The sequence below is a fragment of the Lemur catta genome, chromosome 3 (genome assembly GCF_020740605.2).
Source record: "Lemur catta isolate mLemCat1 chromosome 3, mLemCat1.pri, whole genome shotgun sequence".
NCBI classification, from domain to species: domain Eukaryota; kingdom Metazoa; phylum Chordata; class Mammalia; order Primates; family Lemuridae; genus Lemur; species Lemur catta.
Window position 1 is genome coordinate 25,785,979 of NC_059130.1, and position 19,547 is coordinate 25,805,525.

At 40.7% G+C, this 19,547-nt stretch overlaps 1 protein-coding gene and 1 pseudogene across 6 annotated transcripts in view; both read right to left on the reverse strand.

Moving 5' to 3' along the window:
- Nucleotides 1–12,833, reverse strand: part of POGZ (pogo transposable element derived with ZNF domain) — a 53,475-nt gene extending 40,642 nt beyond the window's left edge. For 3 of the 6 annotated variants that reach the window (XM_045545084.1, XM_045545081.1, XM_045545078.1), the window contains exon 1: nt 12,487–12,833. The gene's annotated coding sequence lies outside the window, so the exon portion shown is untranslated. Of the gene's footprint in view, nt 1–8,358; nt 8,426–12,486 lie in introns of all 6 variants that reach the window. The other 3 variants (XM_045545079.1, XM_045545082.1, XM_045545083.1) reach the window with 3 other exon arrangements.
- On the reverse strand, nt 5,536–6,377 carry LOC123633978 (annotated as a pseudogene).
- Nucleotides 12,834–19,547: the final 6,714 nt, after the last annotated feature.

Here is a 19,547-nt window from a genome sequence, read left to right on the forward strand (position 1 = left end):
ATGGAGTTAACCAATAAGGCTTGTCAATTCAGAAAATATTAAGTCTACCAACTGAGCATATTTCACAGACTTACACCCAAAACATTTCTGAAAGACACTGAAACCAAGTTTTTCAAGCACTTAATCCTTGATTCTGACCCAAGACTCTGTTATCTCAAAATATGATCAATTCCTTTCACTTTTTTGGTATCTACAGGTCAAAAGTCAAAAACATGAGTTATGCCGCAATGGAGATGTCAACCTAAATTAAATGCCTGGCAAACCTTAAAAGTGGAAAATGCAAATTTAGCATCCTTCTTGTAGTTTTCCAGTTACCAAAAAGATATCTTCACTAATATAATGCTCTATTTACTATATCTACCAAGATGCTCAAGAAACACCATTATTCTCTGTGGTCTTTCAAGTGATCCATGATATATAGTCACCTTTCAATTACTTTTAATCAAAGACAGGAATTACTATTAACAAATATGAAGTATTAAAACGTGCAGATCCTCCCACCAAACTATCATTCCACTCATGTTTAACCTCCTTTTACACCAAATCTTTAAATTAATTTCTCACAAAGAAAAAAGTAAAACTGGAATTTTTTCCCTCTCTTCTCTATTTTTTTGCTATAAAGGATAGATGTACTCGTAGGCTTGGATACCTATCACACTTAAAAATAATTATGCTGACATTCAATCCTTATTATATTTAAGGACATTTTCATTTCTTCTGAAAAACTGCCAGATAAAAATGAGAATTTCAGAAATTAAAGGCCAGCACATAGTAAACACAGTGCTACATCAAGAAAAATATTTGGGCCGGGCGCGGTGGCTCACGCCTGTGTGGTCCTGGCACTCTGGGAGGCCGAGGCGGGTGGATTGTTTGAGCTCAGGAGTTCGAGACCAGCCTGAGCAAGAGTGAGACCCCGTCTCTGCTAAAAATGGAGAGAAATTATCTGGCCAACTAAAATATATATAGAAAAAATTAGCCGGGCATGGTGGTACATGCCTGTAGTCCCAGCTACCCAGGAGGCTGAGGCAGTAGGATCGCTTAAGCCCAGGAGTTTGAGGTTGCTGTGAGCTAGGTGGGTGCCACAGCACTCACTCTAGCCTGGGCAACAAAGCGAGACTCTGTCTCAAAAAAAAAAAAAGAAAAAAACTTGGACAGTAAATTGAGAATCATATTAATACTATAACCAAGTGAAGGTGCAAATTCTCATCGTGCTATAACTATGGGTCTCTAAATCAAGATGCAATGGTTCCTTTTCTCTTACTTTCAATGAGATGTGAATTTTAATTAAATAAATACAAAAGCAGTCACACACGTATCTATCATTCACTTTCAAAAACTACCAACTCAAAACTGATCTTTTTTCATCTATTCCCTCACCTCCCCCCCATATTATTTTGAAGCAAATTCCTAACACATCATATCCATAAATATTTTGGTATGTAGCTCTAAAAGATAAGGACTTTAAAAGATTATAGAAAAAAAAAAATCATAGTACCAGTACATGCCTAAAAAATGGACAGTACCTTAATATCTAGTCACCATTCAAATTTCAAATTCTCCCAAATACCAAACTTATTAAAATTTATATGAATTAGGATCCAAATAAGGTCCACATATTTTGATTATTTGATAAATTTCTTAAGTCTCTTAATCTATATATCTACCTTCATCTTTATTTTTTCCCTTGCCATTTATTTTTTAAAGGACCAGTCACCCCCTGTAGCTTCCTACAATCTGGATATTTTTGATCACATACCCATGGCATTTAACACATGCCTCTCTGTCCTCTGTGTACCCTGAAAATTGAGTTAGATCTAGAGCCTAGAGTGGATACAGGTTTAACTTTTGTCCCCCCAACACTAATCATTAGGGTGATATTTTCTTCTAACAGAAGGCATGCTCAATGCCTAGATCCACTCATTCTAAATCAGGCATTCCTTCTTCATTTATAAGTGGGAACATTTCTGTTAAAAAAAACAAAAAACAGAAACCCATACCTACTATTTGGTTCCACAGTGGTACAGTTCATATAAGAAAAGTCTTGATTCTTTCCATTTACCAGTTTTCAAAATGAGGTGGTTCAGTAGCATTTCCCCAAAGTTACCAATAAGCCTGTTCTTAAACTATCATTGTATCATAGATTTAAACATATTTGATATGTTTTGATCCATGCAGTTATCTTTATTGATACTCAAAATGTCCTATTTTGGCCACTGGGAACTTCTTCAGTTGGCTCCTAAGTACTTCCGATGCAACCCTAGCAGTGTTTGATAAAATCTTTGCTATCTCATAAACAAGACGTTCCAGGCTCATCTATTTCCTGCCCCAGACCTTGGACAAGACATTTCTCCAAGGAATGATACTGGTGGGGAATGATTTTGCAAGGCCACAATAAAAGGCTAAGGGTCATGGTGTCAAACTCTTTATAGAAAAGGAAAAAAAGGCTAAGGGCCTTCCTGCTCATTTTAAACATAAAATTACCTCCACACTAACTCCCAACCCATTCAGCTATCTTCAGCTAACCCAGTCAACTATCTTCAACTTTGCACTGTGTTATCTGGCAGAAAAATTTCATATCCACAAATAATATTTGTCTTAGAGGTAGAAAAAAATTCTTTGTCTTGAATTTTTTTACTTGAAATGTTTCAGTATTGTGGGAACTTACATTTAATATTTATTAAACAACTCTCATTAGTTCCACTCTTATCCTGTCCCAACTGTATGTATTCCTTCTTTGCCCCTAATAAAACACCTAGATCGTTTTCCTTATTGGCAGAATTTATATATACTTAAGAAATTTTAAGAACAATATAATGAAACAACAAAGGTTAACAAAGAGGACACATTTAAGCTTAATCAAGTTTTTTAGCAAATAATTTTTCTTTTTTCTTTCAGCATATAACAGGGGTATATATATTGCCTTTGCCCCACCCAAGTCAGAGCTTCAAGCATGTCCATCCCCCGGACAGTACGTACTGCACCCATTTGGTTTGAATATATCCATCCCCTTCTCCCCCTTCCCACCTGCCCAACACCCAAAGAATGTTACTACTACATGTGCACGTAAGTGTTGATCAGTTAATACCAATTTGATGGTGAGTACACGTGGTGCTTGTTTTTCCATTCTTGTGATACTTCACTTAGTAGAATGGGCTCTAGCTCTATCCAGAATATAAGAGGTACTAGATCACCATTATTTTTTGTGGCTGAGTAAACTTCATGGTATACATATACCACATTTTATTAATCCACTCACATATTGACAGGAATTTGGGTTGTTTCTCCAACTTTGCAATTGTAAATTGTGCTAGCAAGTAATTTTTAAAGACTGTCTTTTTGAGTGTCAGGATAGATCACCTCAAAGATATCAAACAAAATTCCCAACTACTCCTAACAAAAACTTATGATAGAACAGAGCTAATAAGGATCTTTTCCAAGCAAATGTGTGTGTGTTGGCGGTTGGGGGGGGGGGCAGGAGAGAGAGATTTAGGTATAGGAAAAAGCCGACATCTTGACTTTCAAATGAAGAGCTCATTTCTACCTTTAATAAAATTTCTAATAGAGCTAAAAATTTCATCACATTCCAGTGTTCTCCAACACTTATCAGGCACAGCCCAAGCTGTGCAGTATATCTGTAGATGGGATTTAACAGCTGTACATAGCTTATGTAAAGGGAAACCTAGTTCATAAAAGACATCATGAGGGAATTTTCATATATACTGGATTTTATCCAGCTCAGTGGTATTCAAATGGGGTAAAATGTGCCCCTCAACCCCCAAGGGCATCTGTCAATGTCTGGAGACATTTTTGATAGTCATAACTGGAATAGAGGTGGGGAGGGCTGCTACTGACATCTTATCTAGTGCATAATGGCCAGGGATGTTACTAAACATCTATAATGCACAGGACAGCCTGGGAATTATCCGGCCCCAAATGTCAACAGTACCAAGATTGAGAAACACTGATCAAATGGAATACGTGTTCTGAGGAAGGAGAAAATTTCAAAAAATCATCCCATATTCTATTCCGAAAGAACTATTATTTCTTTTTAAAATATTTATCCTCTCTGTAACAGAGCAGAACAAGGTTCCTATAAATTGTATAAATGGTTACATCTTGTATAGCAAAAACATTTTTATAAAATCCAGGGAGGTGGGAGAAGGAAAAAAAAAGAAAATAACTACACCTAGTTTGTTTCACCCTGTAATCACCCGTGAAACTTGATTTTATCTTCATATTCATCTGAAAACTTTTAGGCCACTCTTGTTCTTGCCCAAGTACACAGTTTCTCCTAATAAAACTAAAGCATCATGTTAACCCTCTAAAATTATGGTTTTGACCTTCTAAAATTATGGTTTTATGGCTGTTTGTTACAATCAGTATTTACTGGTGAATAATTTTTGCAAAAATAATTTCCAAGTCCTTTTGTCTAACCCCCACTTCTAAAATTTTTCTAGTTGTGGCCCCTTTACAATCCCTCTATGGGCTGCTTTTACTACATATATCAACTCTTCTTGATTCTTCAACTTCCAAATCATTTTTGCAGAGAACAATGAACCAAAATGACAAAATGCAAACCTATTTCCATATTCTTTCTCAAAGTCTTATTGTTATGCTTAAACTCAAAGCTATACACAGTAGTAACTCCACTATCTCAAGAGCCAAAGTTTATGACAGTAATAAGTTTAAATAGAAAAATGTTAGCCAAAAATACAAACTATTGACTAATAATCCATGTTAATCATCAGTTGTTTGGTCTGTGGCTTAGTCTTTTCTTTAAAAAAAAAAAAGGAAAGAGGAAATAAAAAGCCCAAAATATTTACAAAGTACTACTGATACTAATATTTAACCTTAATCAAATCAAGCATTTAAATTTAACTTCAGGTTACAGGAAATACAGCAATAGGCTGGGTGTGGTGGCTCACACCTGTAATCCCAGCACTTTGTGAGGCCAAGGTAGGACGATCACTTAAGGCCAGGAGTTTGAGACCACCCTGGGCAACACAGTGAGACCTCATCTCTTAAAAAAAATAATTAGCTGGGCGTGGTGGCACATGCTTGTAGTCCTGGCGACTTGGGAGGCTGGGGCAGGAGTACTGCTTGAACCCAGTTCAAGGCTGTAGTGAGCTATGATCATGACACTGCACTCCAGCCGGGGAGACAGAGCAAGATCCTGTTTCTTAAAAAAACAAAAACAAAAGAAATACACCAATAGAAGAACAAATTAAGTACCAACAAAAGGAAATAATGAGATAAAGGTGGGACATTCTATAAGGAAATAAACAGAAAAATGTAGAATATGGAACATTCTATAAAATATAGTCTCTTTAAAAACATCAATGTCTCTCCCTCATACCTACACACCACCGAGAAAACTATGCTAGGTTAAAAGAAACTACAGAGACATAACCAAATGCTACATATGAACCTTTTTGGATTCTGGTTCATAAAAAAAGCTATAAAAGACATTTTGGGGACAACTGGAATATTTGAATACAGACCAGATACTTGATGATATTCAGGAATTATTTTTAATTTTCTCACAAAGGACAATGGTATTATAATCATGTAGGAGAATGTTTTCAGTAAATGCATTAAATATTTAGTGGAAATGTCCTGAGTGTGACTTCCAAGGGGTTCACCAAATATATAGGTATTTTGGCTTTTTTTTTTTTTTTTTTTTATAAATTTGCTTTATCTTAAGTGAGCAAAAATCTTTGCCATTGGACAAAACAGAAATCCATTTCTTTTTTACAGTGGTTCTACAAACGCATTTTTGCAACAAAATAAACCAAGACACAGGAAAAAGGAATGCAGAGATTTACGAATACCATACTTGCTTCTCTTCACCTTTAGTAGAAACAGGACTATTCTCATAATATTTCTGACAATTATTTTGCCTTAAGCAATAGGATGCTGGGGAGTGTTGGAACCTGATGCACGGGCCTTCAAGGTCTCCTCAAGGTGCTTCATCTTCTCAGCTCGGGCACGACGTTCTCGATGAAACCACGCCAGGCCCAGGAGCATGTTCTTCACCCGTCACTGGACACTGGGCCGCCCGAAGACAGTGATTTCAACTAAGTTCTCGGAGTCCACCATGTTCACCGTCAGCAGGGCCTAGCTCATCCACTCCATTTCTGGAATGACGGCTCGGTCTGGGCCAAAAATCGCGTCCGCCTGCCATGCCTCCAGGTAGAACACCAAGGGGTCCCTCAGTTCCTGCACCGGAAACCACCAGGGCCGGATGCGAATCTGCAGCGGCGGAAGCGGCTCCTGAAGCAGCCTCTCCAGGGAGTGCGGCAGCGACCGTTTGTCCCGCTGGGACTCGGCAGCGCCAGGGTCGTCCGCCATATTGGGACCGGCTGCCGCAGAAATCACTCGGAGTGACGGAGATACTTGTATCTATTTCTTGTAGATACTAGTAAGCCAAGCTTTAAAATGTATTTGGCACATGTCAAAACATTAAGAATTTTGTCTAAATGGTGGGTTCACTGTACTTGTTTCTTGTAGTATTCTTTCCCGTTTTTTTATATGCATGAAATTTTCTTAATAAAAAGTTAGGGGGGTGGAACTACCTACTTACCTTAGCTGTGTGATATTCTGTACTGCTATATTCTGCCATTATCTTTTTGCCATTTACTAAATAACTGGTAGTCTTTCTTGTTGGCTGTGTTTTCCGTTAACTTGTTTTTATTTCTAGGAGCAATTCTCATGTAGCTTGTATATACACTTCTTTCTTTTTTTTTTCTTGTTGTTGAGTCTCACTCTATTGCCCTGGGTAGAGCACAGTGCCGTCATCATAGCTCACTGCAACCTCCAATTCCTGGGCTCAAGCGATCCTTCTGGCTCAGCCTCCTGGGTAGCTGGGACTACAGTTGCACACCGAAACGCCTGGCTGGGTGGTTTTTTTTTCCCCTTTCTTTTTGGTAGAGATGGGGTCTCTCACTCTTGCTCAGGCTGGTTTCGAACTCCTGAGCTCAAGCAATCCTCCTGCCTCGGCCTCCCAGAGTGCTAGAATTACAGGCTTGCGCCACTGTGCCCGGCCACAATTCTTAAGTTGTAACACAATAAATTATATAAGAAATAATACATGAATCTAACGTGGAATATATAGGCTACCAAGGAGGTACTGTGAGATGAGATGAACATTACCTTCTCCCATTAATCTATCATTTGCCATCTTGGTAACCTAGTTGGTTTCTATATTTTATAGTAGTAATTATACTGATAACACAATTTTGTGTACCCATTAGGTTTTACTTAACACTGCAGCTCACATAGGACTTTCAGCAATATCCATAGTCTCTTATCTGTGGCACTCATCCTTCCATCTATAATATGAGAGTACCAGAGAGATACCTTTCTAGAGGGAAGGTAATACCTTAAATGCTGGCAAAATATGCTAGTCTACTTTATAGTCAGGCCCTACATATTCAGCTAATGAGTAAAAGTCTACATAATTGAAAAGGCAAGATATAAACATATCCTTTAAAACAATCTATTAAAAGCAGCAAAAAGAATCCTACAGATACACCTGTCTACTTTTGAGATATTTAATGGTCAGCAAATGTTCACCTATCTTCATCTCAAATAAAATTAGAAAAAGATCTGTTTTCTACCACAACTCTCCCCAGACACATTTGGTTCTTGAAGCTTTGAATTCCTTTAATTTGTCTGGTTCTTTCATAACTGTAAAGTAAACTTCAGGAATGAAGAATTCAGTATCTAACATTTTCAATTCACTGCTAATACAAACCTGCCCAAACATCAAGATAAAAAGGGAACATTTGGAACAGGAAAAATGTTTTTTCTTTTTAAAAAAACAAAAATTCTAAGAATACCACTCTCTCGTTCCAGGGTGAAAAATAAACGATAATCCTCAAAACAACTGACATTTATATTTTCAAGTTACCTCAATTTTTGGCTTTAAAAAGGATTACTTCCAAAAAACGTTTAGGGCTGAATACCTAATCTGGCTATAAAACTAATTATAGTTAAATATGTAACAAGAAGCTTTTATTTATCCAGTCTTTTGCATGGCCCATTTTGTCCCTCACAGTGTCTGTTATAGTACTTTGTATGTAACAGTCATAAGGGTTTTTACAGTCTTAATAACCTAACATTCCCAAACTCAAAACACTTTCCATTTGTCTGACACCAAATCCTGCACCTAGAATCTCACAAATGTTAGTTATGTGTTATTTCTATCCCCTCAATTTCATTTTACTCTGTTGAAACTTAGCAATAGGTTAGTCTCTCCCTTCTGCTCTCCTCCCCTTAGTTACACGTAAAAATGTTTTTGTGGATATGGCTTAATTATCACAAACCTGAAAAACAAAGGAACTATCAAAGTCTTACCATACTGGTATTATGACAAAGGCATCAACCAGCTCTAGGGTTTGCAATTTAAATCAGGAATCTCCACCTTCAACAAAAATTAATTAAAAGGACATCATAAGGAAAATAAAGACTGAAACATTATCTGGAAATATATCTTATTTTACTGTGATATGCTAAGCATTGTTATGCACTGTACATTCATTATCTCAATGAACTCTCACAACAATTTTATGTCTCAAGCATTACATTTTACAGATAAGGTCAAAAGAGAGGTTTAGAAAGACCAAGGCTAATCCCAGCCAGGATTCAACCTAAGCTTTTTTGCTGTAGAACTCTTCCCCAAGTCACTGTTTCTTCCATCAACTCCAACTAACATTTGTAAATTCGCTTTTAGTTCCTAAATGGAGGCAGATTTGGATGATCTACAGAGAAGCATAAGATGGATCCAGCGATTCTCAAACTTTTTGGTCTCTAAAAATTATTGAGGACCCCAAAGATCTCTTACATATGTGAGTTTTATCTTTCGATATTTACCACATTAGAAATTAAAACAAAAATTTTTAACATTTATCAATACATTTACTTATTTATTTATTTTTTTAGTAGAGATGGGGTCTCGCTCTTGCTCAGGCTGGTCTCGAACTCCTGAGCTCAAACAATCCACCCGCCTCGGCCTCCCAGAGTGCTAGGATTACAGGCGTGAGCCACCGCGCCCAGCCTATCAATACACTTAAAAACAACGAATCCATTACATGTTAACATAAATAACATTTTCAATACAAAATACTATTTTGGGGGGAGGGGGGAGGAGGGGATGGGCAAAAACCTACCTAACCAGTATAATGAACACTATCTGGGTGATGGGCACACTTACAATCCTGACACAAGCATAACAAAAGTGATCCATGTAACCAAAAACATTTGTAACCCCGTAATATTTTGAAATAATTTAAAAAATCAGCCAGTCGCGGTGGCTCATGCCTGTAATCCTAGCACTCTGGGAGGCCAACGCAGGAGGATCGCTCGAGGTCAGGAGTTCGAGACCTCATCTCTACTAAAAATAGAAAGAAATTAGCCAGACAACTAAAAATATGTATAAAAAATTAGCCGGGCATGGTGGCGCATGCCTGTAGTCCCAGCTACTCAGGAGGTTGAGGCAGAAGGATCGCTTGAGCCCAGGAGTTTGAGGTTGCTGTGAGCTAGACTGACACCATGGCACTCTAGCCCAGGCAACAGAGCGAGACTGTCTCCAAAATAAATAATTAAATAAATAAAATTTTAAAAAAGATTAAAAAATACTATCTCCCCCCAAAATAGTGAGAAAAGTTAACATTATTTTATATTTTTGCAAATCTTTTATGTCTAGTTTAATAGAAGATGGTTGGATTCTCACAGCTGCTTCCATATTTAGTCTGTTGCTATATGTTGTTTTGGTTAAGTATATAATGAAAATCTGGCCTTGAACAGACAGTAGGAAAAGGAAGAAGTATTTTAATAACTTTTTTAGATAACAGGATATCGATAAACATTAAAACTCAACAAATGGTAGTTTCTTAAAGGACAGTATCATCTTGGAATCTGAAACCATATCAATGCACTTTTTGTACTGTTACATTAAAATCCATTGGTGTACCTTGTATTTTGAAAGGATCATGATTTTGCATGATCATGCATTGGTCATTTGGAAAATACAAATTTACTGAGTTATGCACATTTTCCAAATGACACATTTCATTATGCAATATTTTTAAAAATCACAATCATTAACCACTGATATTATAAGAAAAGTCTTTTAAGTTCTAGGAAGCTGTCAAACTCAAGCTGCCAACTTTTTAAAAATCCTAATTTTCACACAAATTTTATCATTGGTAACAAAGCTGCCAATTGTTTTCCTAGAAGTGACAAGTTCACTTCATTCATTTTCAAAAAAAAATCCTCTCTAAACACCCAAGTGTGAAAAACTGTAGTTTGTCAGTTCTTTCAAGCAAAAATGCCATTCTATGAAACAAGCAGCTCACAACTCAATCTCACAAATGCTTTCCCTCATGACAACAGTCACTCCTCAACAGAAAGCATAAATGCTTTATGCATGCTTCTCATTTTATCAGACACTTCAAAATTAAAAAGATATGTACACAAAAAGCTAAGATTTACTATTAATAATTTTTACTGCTTTATCAAGGACATTCTCAAGTAAGTAGTTTGGTGCCACTGCCTTGCTTTGTGCTAAGCATCACCAATAGTTTTACAAGGCATTGCTTTTGAACCATCAGTATAAATGTCAGTGAAAAAAATACATTCCATCTTATTATTTCAAAAACAGTTATGCCTTTGAGGGGCTCCCCTGAAAGGTTGTGCAGGGATTCCCAGGGGTCATCTGTCAACAAACACTCTGAGAACTGCTTTCCTAGATTACACCACTAGTTCAAGATGGGAGTGGAAACGCTAACAAAATCCTGTTCATTCCCAAAGTCCGTTCTGTTAGCTCCTTTAGTTTGAGGTACATCACCAACATAGCTCTGGAAGGGGGAAGAAAATCAAGGGCATAGAGTGACACAATTCTGTTTTAACATTGTGTTTTGAGCACCTTTATGTTAGACTAATAATTCAATGTGGTGGTTACATTAATCAGTCTCAGCTGAAAGACTGTTCATTAAAAATATAGAAATGACATCCCCCCCAAAGAAATTTTGGGGATGAGGCCTCCAAAATTGCACGTTTAACAATCTCTCCAAGGTACTTTTTATGCACCCTGAAGTTAAGAACGATTGTGGTAAGTAAATAGTTCCAAACTCAGAGTCCAAGCTTGTAGTCCCAAAGCACAAGGGTTCGAAATTCATTGTTCACCACGAAGCAGCCCTCCCCGCCCCTCCGTTTCCCTTTCATCTAGTTGGGAAAATTCGTTTAGAAGTAAAACCCCATTTTTGTGGAGTTTTGAGCTGTGGTGGGAGGCGTCTAACAGAGTGTAGAGAGGTATGAGCTACCATCTGCACCAAGACGGTGGCTTTTCTGAGATAGTACAACAGCATCAAAATTTCCATCTCAAAAATAAGAGTGGGCCAAATGACTTCAAAGACCCTTCAGCTCTACCTTTTTTCTGAACTAAGAATGTCTAAGACAAATGAGGTGAGAAATGTCCAGGGCTATTAACAGTCTGAGGGAATCCCACGTCTGGCCAGAAAGGATATCAGGACAACACGCAAAAAGGAAGAAAGCAGGTGGATCAATGACATTACTCCTGTTCAGCAGGTACTAAGAATCTACACAAAATAGTCCCTGAGATAAACATGGCGCCCACCGCGGCAGAACATAATCACCAGAAAATAAAGATTCTCCGCCCCATCCCATTTTATAAATCACGGCGCCATCCTTGAAGAAATTTGGGTGTCGAGGGAGGAGACTTTTGTAAACTAGCTGCAGTGCAGCAAGGTTTAGGATGTACTATTAGACTGAGTAGGGATTACATAACACAAGGGATCAGCTAAACACTCACTCATTTTCCTCCTCCCGCTCAAAAAGAGCGCCCCACTCCTTCCCCAGGCGGGGGCGGGGGAGAACGGAGAGCCTCCACCCCCGGGGGCCCTTACTCCGCGGCCCCTCCCGCCGCCGCCCGCCCTCTTCCCGGCGCGGCCTCGCCCCCTCGCCGGCCCCTCCCGCCGCGCCCCGTCGTCCCGCCGCCGCCCGCACCCCCGCCCCTTCCCCAGCGGGCCGCCGCCCGCACCCGCGCCGCCCACTCCTCCGAGACGCCTCGCGCCCGGCGTGCGTGTGGACGTCGGGCTGTGTGCGGGGCCGTGGGGCGCGAGTGCGCGCGCGCGCGCCGCGGCTGGCGCCGGGGGGCGGGGGCGGCCGGCCAGCCGGCAGGCAGGGGCCTCCGCCGCCTTCCCGTAGCGCGGCTCCCCCGGCCCGGGGCGCACGAACACACACACACACACGCTCGCGCGCCGCGCCCCACGGCCTCCACTGCCGCGGGCCGCGCCGCCACTCGCGGTGGGCGGGGGCGCGCGCCACGGACCCCCGCCCCCCCCCACGCGCGCACCCGCCCCATCCCCCTCTCATTGTCTAGCCTCGGAACTCCTCGCCGAGCGAAAAGATAACGGAACCCCCGGGAGAAGGGGGTGGGGAGAGAAGGCTCGCTCGCTCACTCACCTCCCGTGGTCGTCGCCGCCGGTAGTCTGACCCGAGGAAGGCGCCGTCGCCTTAAAGGGACCTTGCACCCGGCGCCGGCAGAAGGGGGTGGGAGCAGGGGAGGGGACGGGGGCTCGGGGGGGAGACGTAGAAGAGGGAACCGTTGCAAGCTCGTCTGCCCAAGGGTGAAAGGAAGCCTCCCTCGGGTTCGAGTGATTTGGGGTGGGTTTTTTCCCGAGGGGGGCGGGGGGGCCCCGAGGGAGGGGGGTGGGGGGGGGCCAAGGAATGCGGCTCCGTGTACGGGAGCTGGCGCGGGGGAGAGAGACGGCGACTCCCCCCACCGACCCTCTCGCCCCGCGGAGGGATACGGCTCGTCACTTCCGCCCTCCCCCTTTCGTGGCCTTTCAATTGGTTGGAGCGCGTGGGACGTCATGGGCTCATCCAAACCGCTGCCCGGGCTTCTTTTCTAGAAAGTCAAGTTTGGCTGGGCCTGCAAATAAATAAATAAAGAAAAACATTTTTTTAATTAAAAAAAAGAATAACTAGCTTCAGAAGCAATGTCTGAATTTTGGTGAGAAAAATGGAACTCCCAAAGAAAATATTCCCCAATTTACTTGTCTAGACTTTCCAGGAAAATTTGGGGAGTCTCCCCGCTTTCTGCCCAAGGCTTATACCCAACCAAGAGGGGAACTTCATGCCACAGGCCAGATGGTGAGGCCCAGTGGCACCAACAACTGTCATTGGAATAGAGCACAAAGGGGCACTGAGTCTTCCTCAAGAGACACTTGGCCAAGTAGTCTTGTGCTAGTGGCCTTGGGTAAGTGAAGAACTTGTAAAACCCATTTTTACTCTCAAGGTTTTCTGGATTCTGGAAAGAAGTTGCACACGATTGTTTATCAGGGTGATTCTAGTGATGGAAACGACTTTGATACCATTGTGAATAGATTCAGCAGAGATCCCCAATTCTAAGAAACTACAGACTCCACATCCATATGCTTTTTGCTCCAATCAAGATGGATTGAGATGGATTGGCCCAAATAAATTAATTAGTCCATTCAAGATCATCCACCTGTTATTTTTCCCCAAACAAAAACTAACCTCTTCTCCAGGTAACTGAGAAATTTTGTCCTTTATCGCCTCCCAAGATGATAAAATTCTAATATTTTCCTTGAATATTTGAGAATGTTTGCTCTTTAATTAATACACATATTTGCTCCAAACCAAATGCTAAATTGAGGTACTTGGTACAACAATGGAGGAATCCAGAATCATACTTATTCTTTCTATTTATATACATACTCCTTTAAAACCACCAGACTATGAAAATATGGAAAGTAGGCATTCCAAATTGTACACACCTGTATATGTGTACATATGCACACATACCCACACACACTGCCACCACCCATTTTCATTCTATTTCATCCGAAAACCATATGGGTAATTCCAACTAGTCATTCTTAGGTAGAACCTCATCATTAGAATTGGAAGAATCCTTCTGAAAATACGTTTGAAGCCTTTCCAGCCCTAATCTGGAAAAAACCCTGGTAAGATTATGAGATTAAGCAACAAAGTACAAATGGTACCCAAAACTCCAATCTTATTTTATGCTGTCCTGCAGTAATTACTATAATTCATCGTATATATTATATATGTTATATATGTTATGTATGTTATTTACCTCTGAAATATTCCAACATATTTTCCCATGCTCTATGTGCTAATTTATGCTCTCAACCAATGAGGTCTCATCCAGCAGACTATGCCATGTACTGTTTGGCCAGTAACCACTAGCACACTATGTTGAAAATGCATTATGCAGGGGCTGGGCGCGGTGGTTCACACTTGTAATCCTAGCACTCTGGGAGGCCAAGGCGGGTGGATCGCTCAAGGTCAGGAGTTCGAGACCAGCCTGAGCAAGAGCGAGACCCTGTCTCTACTAAAAATAGAAAGAAATTATCTGGCCAACTAAAAATATATATAGAAAAAAATTAGCCAGGCATGGTGGCACATGCCTGTAGTCCCAGCTACTCGGGAGGCTGAGGCAGGAGGATTGCTTAAGCCCAGGAGTTTGAGGTTGCTGTGAGCTAGGCTGATGCCATGGCACTCACTCTAGCCTGGGCAACAGAGCAAGACTCTGTCTCAAAAAAAAAAAATGCATTATGCATACATTCATTCATTCAACAAATATTTATCAAGTACTTGTCATGTGCCAGGCACTGTTTTAGGTGCTGAGAGTACAGCAACAAAGAAAAACAAAATCCCTGAACTTGTGGGATTTACACTCTAGAATGGAAGAGACATAAAATATACATTAACAAATTGTTAAATAACAAATGGCCCCAACACTTAGTGGCTTAAAACAACAATTTTATTATCTCTCGTGGTTCTGGGAGGTGATTAGGCTATTAAACAGGTTCTCACTTGGAGTTTCTTATGCAATGGCTGCCTCTAAAGTCATTTTGAAAGTTTCCTTACATGTCTGGAAGTTGAGGTTGACTATTGGCTTAGACTGCAGCTGGGGCTGTTGGCCAGAATATTTACAAGTGACCTCTCCATGTGGCCCAGCCTTCCTCATATCATAAAGGCTGAGCTCTAAGATCCTGTGCCCCAAGAAGACCAGACAGAGATTGTATGGCTTTTTGTGACCTAGTCTCAGAGGTCACATGGTATCACTTCCATTACAGTTACAGGTCCACCTTGATTCAACGGGGATGGGGAACATAGACCCTCACCTCTCAAAGGGAGTAGTGGAAATACCACTTCATAAGAAAGTGTGTGGAATGGGAAGTCTTGTTGTGGCCATCTTGGAAAATGCAATGTGCCACATATTTATAAATATATATGATATAGTGATAGGCGCTATGGAAAGGAAAAGGGCAGGATAGGGGGAATTGGGATAGGGTGCAGGGGTGGGGTGGGGAAGTTACTATTTTATGTGGGATGGTTGGAGAAGGCCTTGTCATTAAGGTGATATTTGAGCAAAGACCTGAAGTGAAGCAAAGCTTAGGTTTTACTAGTAGTGAAAGCGAAGCTGCTAGAGGATTTAGATAGAGCCAAGTAGTGACACAACCTGACTGACGTTTCTAAAGGGTCACTCTGGCTACTTGTGGAGAATAACTGGCAGAGGCAAGGGCAGGTGCAGGGAGACCAGTTAGGAGGTGATGGCAATAATCCAAGTGAGGGACGATGGCGGCTTGGACCGGATGGGAGTTGTGAAGCTGCTACTTCAGCTGATTGAGTTCTGCGGTGTATTGTTTAGTCCTCTGGAACCCATTTCTCTGTCATTTAGTTTGTGCCTCGGGAGACAGTTTTGACCCATAATGGCTAACAAAATGAGTGATGGTGGTATACCTGCCACAAAGAAATAAAGGAAGACTATCATGCTGAATGTAAAAATGGGAGTTTTGCAGGGTCTAGAGGCACCTTTGAGGAAATGGGTGAGGAAACAGAGGCTAAAGATCAACAAGCAATTAGGGAATGGAGTAAGTCTTTTGACATCATAAAAGGTATCCTAACTGTGCCACAGTGGAGAGGATTGATGAACAGTTGAAGGACTGATGACTGGAAGGAATGATGGGCAAAGGCATTTTATAACTTCAGAGGATTTGAAGAACTCTGCCACCTTATAACACTGGTACAGCATTTCAAAAGTTAAGCACTTCAATTTCCAGAAATATATTGCCTGTGCTAAAGAGGGAACTCCCATATTAATTTGGACAGTGTTGGAACATTTTGCTGTCATCAGCTAAGACACAGGTTTCCAGGGTGAAGCAATAGAACTGATAGCTTTGGTCTCTCTTGAACCATCTTGATAATGGTTTGAACCATCTTGATAATGATGGGAAACCAAAGCGCTAGAACAAATAACCTAAATCAAATTGTTAGAAATCAATTCACATGTGCCTCTATAACATACTGGGGAGGAGTCTGAAAGCCAATCCAGTTTGATATATGGAAGAAAGTGGACCTTAATAATGGTACCCCTAAAAATGACCCCAGACCTCAGTAGCCAACTTAGACAAATTGAATCCTCTGCGTATGGATTTCTAAGAAAGAAAGTCAAAGGTTAATGGAAGTCCCAAGCTGAGCTTTTCACAGTTAGGTAGCAGGAGAGTGTTTCTTTTCTACAATTTATGGAAACACTTATTTGCTTCCTTGGCTTATGGTTTCTGCCATGAGTTGAAAATTGGAACCACCTGTAACTTAGAAAATGTCAAGGCAGGGAGAGAAATGATTTCAATATGTCTGCAAAAGAAGTGAGTCATGGATGCCCTCTTTGGTATCAGTTTGCTAATATACAGACCCAATTACTTATCACTCAGGTCCAGTGTGAGGTTGACCAGTATGTGCTGGGGTGGGGAGTGGGGAGGATCAGATTGTGGGGTCATTCCAGGCAGAAATCAGCTTCATGGGGGACAATGCCAGGTTTCTTTAAAAAATGGGCATCCCACCCTGTATAACAAACACTCAGGGTGGTTGAAGCTGAGAACTCAAAGAGAGTTACTCATTTTGAAAAATGTAAGAGAGAGAAAAGCAGTGGAGAAATTTTTACAATCTAAGCAGCTCCCAGATATGAAAATTGACAGCTGATTGCACTAACCCTGGAAGTCAAGAGAAGTCACCAGGCCAGGTCCAGTGGCTCATGCCTGTAATCCCAGCGCTTTGGGAGTCTGAGGAAGGAGGATCACTTGAGACCAGGAGTTTGAGACCAGCCTGGGTAACATAGTGAGACCCGTCTCTACAAAGAATAAAAAATTAGCCAGGTGTCATGTTGCATGTCTGTAGTTCCAGCTACTCAGAAGTCTGAGGCGGGAGGATCGCTTGAGCCCAGGAGTCTGAGGCTGCAGTGAGCTATGGTCATGCCACTGCACTCCAGCCTGGGCAATAGACCCTATCTTTAAAAAAAAAAAAAAAGTCACTATGTGTGAGTGGAAAGGAGAACACTGAAATGCCCAACTTGACATGGAAATTGTCATGAAAAAAACGGCAAGTGGAGATTTACATTTGACCAGTATCAAATAAAAAATGGAGAACTTAGAAGCTACAGCCAGATTTTATTTAGGAATATAACTTGCTAGCTCTTTATGTTTGGAAGAGCTTGGGACTTTCCTAGAGACACAGAGGTGAGAAAAATCCTGAGGAAGTTTTCAGACTGGGTTTCTAAAAGAAGAAAAGTTTCTCATTAGCTTTCAGCAAGAAGCAATTAAGGCTTCTGCCTTCAAAATATATTTTGTAAGAAATGCATGAGCAGCAACTTCATCAGTCATCAAGACTTCACTGTGAGTTGCTGCATGATTTCATAGGAGATAGTGATTTAATTTTACTTTGAATTAAATTTATATTATTTAAGAGACATCCAGAAGCAAAGTTATACTTGTTTCATCTAGGTTGTTGCTATGGAGTTGACCAGGTATGATTATCAAGTAATTAAATTGATTCCATAAAGCTTCATGGAAAAATGAATTGGATTATTTTACAGACATGCTTGAAATGTAGCTTGTTCATTATAATGGATTGCAGGATGAAATGTAATTAAAAGTTCCTTTTCTTCTCTAGGGTACATTCTTTTTTATTTAGAAATGTTTGCATTTTATTACAGTCATGGATAATTTTCAGAATGCAACTGTAGACAGTAAATAACTTACCAATTCACTTTTTTGAAGGACATGAGAGTTAATATCATTGTTTTACAGATGAAAAAAGTGAGGTATCCTTCAGAATTAAGCTTTAAAGGTTTCTGGTATAGATAGGTGGTCAGATCCTTTTGGTTCTTCTCTTATTGTTGAGTATGTGCAGTAGGGTTTAGAGGTGGCAATGAGGCTATCTCCTATGGCAGCCAAAGATCCACTTTTGATGCCTTTTCTGTTGTCTGAAACATAAAGGTTCTAAAATCTGAATATGTGAAAGTGCCAAGATTCACCAATTTAAAAATCTTTTTTTTTTTTTGAGACAGAGTCTCGCTCTGTTGCCTGGGTTGGAGTGAGTGCCATGGCGTCAGCCTACCTCACAGCAACCTCAAACTTCTGGGCTTAAGCAATCCTACTGCCTCAGCCTCCCAAGTAGCTAGGACTACAGGCATGTGCCACCATGCCTGGCTAATTTTTTCTATATATATTTTTAGTTGGCCAGATCATCTCTTTCTATTTTTAGTAGAGACAGGGTCTCGCTCTTGCTCAGGCTGGTCTCAAACTCCTGACCTCGAGCGATCTACCCGCCTCGGCCTCCCAGAGTGCTAGGATTACAGGTGTGAGCCACCACGCCCAGCCTAAAAATCATTTTATAGGAGTAAAATGACTTAACCTTCATTCATCCAGGAGATCATTCTCATTTCTAGGCTTGTGTGTAAATGCAGCCATGAGTATGAGTAGTGTGGATCAGGTGTGAATATGAGTTTCCTGTGGCCTATGTACCTTGCTTCCTGGCAGGCTCTGATTTCTGCTTCTCCTACTCAGAGACTTTATTCCTAGCCTTGAAAAGTGAATCTTAACCTTTTCTGCATTAGGAACTCTTTGAAAATCTCTTATAAAAGTTTTGGATTATCTCCCCCAGAAAAATGCACACTTGTATATATACACAAAATCTTGCAAACACTTTCAGACTTGAATTCTGCTCATAGGCCTGTCACAAACTCCAGGGAAAGAACCTCAGACCTTGGGCTCGTTAGACAAGATGCTTCATTCCCTGTCTCCCCAGAGAAATGATACATTAATTTCTCAATAATCATATGAACATGTGTGCCCAAAGAACTAGAGATTATTCTCACTCTAACAAGTGGCTTATTATTATTGTTATTACTAGTATTACTTTACTTCTTCCTTTATCTTTGCCCAAGATGTTCTTCAATATCTAGGAAAGTCCAGGAACCTCCAGGGCCAAGAAGATGACCAGGTGGTCTAGCTACTTCAGCCAGTTGAGTTGATGTCATTGGCGTTAAGGAGGTTTTCTCAGATTCTCCAACCGTGTAAATATAGTGGCTCTCCTAAGATTCCTGGCCCTACTTCATTGACTGTGGCTCAGTGAATATTCATGTGCTGTCATTTCCCAGCCTCCTTTGCAACTGCATTAGGGCCTCAAAATTG